The following is a 5,614-nucleotide window of genomic DNA, read 5'->3' on the forward strand; positions in this document are numbered from 1 at the left end:
AGGCTCAACATTGACAGTGAGCAGCTAGCAAATTCTGTTCAAAATACAGTCAAACCTGTCTCAAGCAGTCACACAAGGGAGTAAATAAAAGTGGCCGCTTAAGACGGGTGACCGCTGATTACAGGTTGCCACATATTTGTTGTTTCTTGTTTTACCGTCCGTACTGCTAATTAACGGACGTGTGCTTCACAATTGACTATAAATCAACTTTTGACATGTCGCCTCTTCAAGAAAAAAAAATCCACCTGGAATTAATTAAATTAACCGTTCTCCACAAGTTTGTTTTCTTTTTCCATTTTGTTATTTAATTCCTACTTCATGCAGTGATTGTCAAGCGTAGCCTGCCCAGATGCAATAAGATGCCTTCCAGTGTCATACTTTCTTAATTGATACACAGTAGAGATGTCGGGACTAAATGGGTACTAGTATTCCTGAAGGTGTGATGATCAGTTATTTGCTGCATCTTATCACTGTTGTTAAAAGATCCCTTTTATATAATAGTAAACATTTACTGTGGCCGCTTAATACAGGTATTTTAGTGATTTAGGATCCGATTTAGATGGCCGCTTATTACAGGTGCATTTACATTATAAATCGTTTGGGAGGGAAAAAAGTGGCCGCTTAAGACAGGTGACTGCTTTCTGATAATCTGCTTAACGATTGGCTTTTGCTTTCATCTTATTTTTTTAACAGTATTTCAGAAACATTGATAATTCTTGATTTTCAGGAACAATGATATAACTTGTATGCTTTTACACACATTTGTCTCATGTGTTCCATCCTGCTGTTAAAAAAAGTGATTCTACAAGTCTAATTTTGTGACTAATTTCTAAAACTGCTTATCAATTTTTAGCATTTGCTTCCATCTTAAAATCATAGAAGCAACGGTTGCTTTCCATTCCACGAAATCAATTTTGAGCCTTGTGAAAATGGTGTATACCACAAATTTGTGATGTAGTGTAACATCTTACAAGTTTGAACATTGAGTGTATTAATATCTGCACCATATTAACATAAAGTCACGGACGATAGTTCCCAAGGTACACACCTTTTTCTTTTTCAAATAAAATGCATTTTGAAATACTAAAACACCAAAATGACCAGAAACACATTGAATTTGCCAAAACCGATAATAATTATTGTATTAAGCAATGATGATGAATAAATTAATGTTTAACGATGCCCCAGTATGAAAAATACACTGACTACATGTTGTAAGTAATTCATAATTCAGCAGTATTGTTTTGATGGAGGCACGTAAATGTTTTACAATTGCATGTACCTATCTAATTCAGCAGCAAAAAAAATCTGTAATAGCTAAAAATATATTATACTGCCTGATAGCTAGGGTCAGTACCTTTTAGAGTCCTTATTAATTAAATAATAATAATAATAATCAAAGAAAATAATAATCAAATTAGATATGTAACTTAATACCGTATTCTCATATTGATTGTGATGCCATAATCAGATTGCATTAGCTCTGCTTAAAAAAGAGTACTCTAGCTCTTCTGTACAATTACATTATCATTTATTATATTACGGTACACATTATTTGAAGAAAAAAAAACCCAGCCTAAAAATTAAAAAAAGTATATAGATACTAATAGGTAAAAGGAAACAATGGGGAAATTAATACAATGTATAATAAAAAAAAGGTACAGGTAATTTAAATTAAAAAAATTCAGTTTGATATGCTGTATGTTTTTTTGTGTTTTGTATCGGTTTTAAAGCTGTATTTTGTTCCTGGTACCCAGTACGTTTATTATAAGCCTTTTAAAGGCTTCTTGTACATTAATCATGTGATTGTAAAATGTCTGGATAATAAGGATCAGGATCTTCCGGCATATTTTGTCATGTCTTTTTATGTATCATGTTTATTGTTGACTATATACTACATTTAGAGATAGGTGTTTTTAAAAATACATAATTTTTGGTTTTAGTAGAGAAATCAACAACGAATATGTATTTGGTAAATTCATTTATAGAGTTTTTAACTTGGTTTGTTTCCGTAAGACTTAGGTAATTTTGTTTTTATTTCTAATTGCAATGTTATTTTTTTTTAATTATTTGGTTTGCTGTTTTGTTTTTGTTTTTCACTTTCAAGCACTGCATAAAATGTAAGACAATATCAGGAAATTTCCAATATTGGTATTTGACTTAAATTTAGTAATAGTCAACTTGAAGTTTGCCCAAAGTTCATGTATTTCCACTTGTTTAAATAAATCATTTTGGCACATGCATCCATTGTGTACTATGTGACTAATTATGGCTTTGCCATTCTACTTGTCATTATAATCAATACAAAGAAATCAACAGTGTTTAGTTATTTTAATTTGGTTTGTATTTCTAACTGCAATTTTAATATTGGATTTTCTGTTTTTAATTGCATATTTTGCATTGCTTAATTATAGACATATTTCATGCTAACACGCAGATATCTTTAGTTAGAGCCTGGCTAAGCAATATATTGTTATAAAGACTACAATGAATTATGACATAAGTAATTTCAATCTGTTATCAAATTGTTTTACTTCAGTTGATTTATAAATATATATTAGCATATTGGCTGTTTCTCTTTTATTTATTTCATTAAATGGTGTAACATCATTAATTACATACCCATATGAAAGATCATCCATTGTGGATAATTTTGTCTCCCAACATATGTTGGAGATCACTTTTGAGATTGGTGATTGGTTGCTCCATGGCGATGACCTGGTCGCGACAGCTGTACCACCCTATAGAATAAGCATGACCAAAATCAATTGCTCTGTGACATATACTGTAAGTTAATCTGAAAGTGAAAGTGAATTCTCTGTGACACATATATTGAGTGCAAGTTTGAGTGCTGTAAAAACGTTTTAGTTGAAAAAGACTTAAATTTACTTTAAACCTGGTTTTTGAGGATATGTTAGGAACAGATTACTACATTCGTGTCCTTTATCGTTATTTAAAAACATATCCAACTAGCTTTTGCTCAATAGATATGTCTTTGAAACAACTCAATGTAAGATAAATGGTATTCGACAGCCACTTGTGTAATATTCTCTATAGAATATGATCCTTTGATTGCAAACATGTGGAATTCTACTTAAGGACACCATGCATAAGAATATATCTTGGTTTATTAACATGTTTTTGTAAAATATCTAGGAATATCAATAGAAAACCTCTTTTGGGACTTTGATATATTTAGCAAGACTAATTAACAATACGATAGAAACCATCTAAATAATGCCATGTCACAGAGTCCTTCAGACATAGCCAAATTGTCACAGTGGCCCTATGAACTTTAGATGCGATTTGGACATTGTCTTAAAAAAAGGAAATTATGGCTGTTTGGTGTCTAACATGGTTATTTTGATACATGGTCAAGAAAGAGAGAAAAAATCAGCTGCCACCACATAGGATGCACCCGACAATAAAGCAACAAGGGATCTTTTATATGCATTTTCACACAGACATGACAGTACATACGACAGCCTTTGATGCATCAGTTGTGAGACACTGGTTGGGATGGAAAAAAACCTGAAACCACAGAGGGTGATAATTCTGCAACCCATAGCACCGTAAGCAAGTGCTCTAAGAGCTACATCAGTCCAAGTTGTCATGGATACATAGACTACTAGAAATAATAGGAAACCTAAGAGGTTAGAGATCCCAATTAACAGAATTTGTTCACAAAAAACACAGCAGTTGGTATCACCAAAATCTTATGATCGGTTAGAAATCAATGGCTGTCATACTGATGTTGGTCATCCAGGAAGGGATTGTACCCGGCCTGGTATGTCAGGAGATATTCATACAAAGTTACCTTTTTGACACCTTATAGACAATGTGTACTTTTGTGCTTGGGTATCGTTAAACATTCATTCATTCATTCATTCATTCATTCATTCATTCATTCACTACAATGGTGTTTAAGGAGGAAATTGCCAACTAATTTGAGAGCTCCTTTGATAAATATTAAAACCACACAACCATTACAATTAGTATGTTTGGATTATTCGGTATGCCTTGGCATTGCCAACTAAGAACATGTCAACTAAGACAACAGCAGAAACGTTTAAAAATTCCATTGTACACTATGGTACACTAAAGAATTCATAGTGCTCAAGCCTTGATTCAAGGTGCTAATTTCACTGGGAAGTCAATAGGTGGGTTATGTAGTCTTCTTAACATCAAGAAATCAAGAACCATGCCATATCTCCCATATGATAACGGTATGTGATAACAATTTAGCAAAACTGTGAAATAGCTGATATATTTTTCATGCTAGGATATAAAAATGCTCTTTTTAATTAATTAATTCATTCTAATACTTTAAATTGCTATTTCGTCATGGGTCTCCATTGAACTTCACAGGCCTGTCCAATCGAATTTTGGATATATGAAGCAGTTGAAACTTTACTTAAAAAGCATGGTGACCAGTAGAGCCACTTGAATTTTTTTTTTTTTTAACTGCTGGCTCTTAAATTTAACCATCCCTCAAATTATTACACTGAAAGGAGGAACTTATTAGTATATGTATACCCACCCTCCCCCCCCCCCCCAAAAAAAAAGAAGAAGAGAAGAACATCAACAACAAAAAAACCTAACAACAACAACAAATACCACAAGGCCCCCCAAAAAACCCCCAACAACAACACAAAAAAACCCCAACCCAAAAGGCCCACAATGAGTTATCACTGTCTTTTTTGTATGAATTTGAATTAAAAAACCAAAAACTGATGGTACATGATAGATTATTTAATGAATTTAATTGTCACTTAAGACTGGGCAACTGCCAATTATCAATATTCTTTTTAAAATTTTAATTCAAAATACTATTTGATGATTAAAATCAGTCCCTGAGGAACGAGGCACACCACCTTGACTTTACTGGATTGGCCCAGTGCCTCTCAACAGTCTTTTCATACTAGTTTTGACTGACTGGATAAATCACAGGTTATTTGGACATGTGATGCCATTGGCTGTGGTTAGATCTGCTGAGTGAGTCAGGGTGGCCAGTAATTATAAGGTATGTGGATTTTGATAGCAGGTCTAACAACAGTCTAAGCCAGTGGCAGATCTAAGGGAAGCCTGCCCCCTCTAAATTTTGCTACAGTTATATTTTAATTTAATGTTTTAATTTTTTATGTTGGAGAATCAGGAAGTCGAAGGCCACATGTCATTGCCACCCCCACCCCCAATAATGTATTTTCTGGATCAGCTACTGCAATCTTGATTTTCACTAATCTCACATTGTATAGTGACTACTACCTAGTCTAGGTAAATGAAGCCTAAAATAAGTAAGGTGGCAATATCTAGCGGTACAGTAACATAAGGTCATCTCGACTCTAGGTAGTCAAAATGAGCATTATACCCCCAACACCCCACCCACCCCAACATATAAAATATATTTATATTATATCTTTTAAGAATTGGAAAATAATATATTCATCAATTTACCTGTATTTGTTTAAAGCATTTACCAAAAAATAAATGCATGGTTAATAGGTTAATTGTGGAAAAACGGCGATTTTTATTATAGATGTTAACATTGAAAGGAATGGAAACGTCTTTTGATGGTATGCAACACGTCTCAAAAACCGGAAGTTTATTTGAACCA

The sequence above is a fragment of the Gigantopelta aegis genome, chromosome 6 (genome assembly GCF_016097555.1).
Source record: "Gigantopelta aegis isolate Gae_Host chromosome 6, Gae_host_genome, whole genome shotgun sequence".
In the NCBI taxonomy this organism is placed as follows: domain Eukaryota; kingdom Metazoa; phylum Mollusca; class Gastropoda; order Neomphalida; family Peltospiridae; genus Gigantopelta; species Gigantopelta aegis.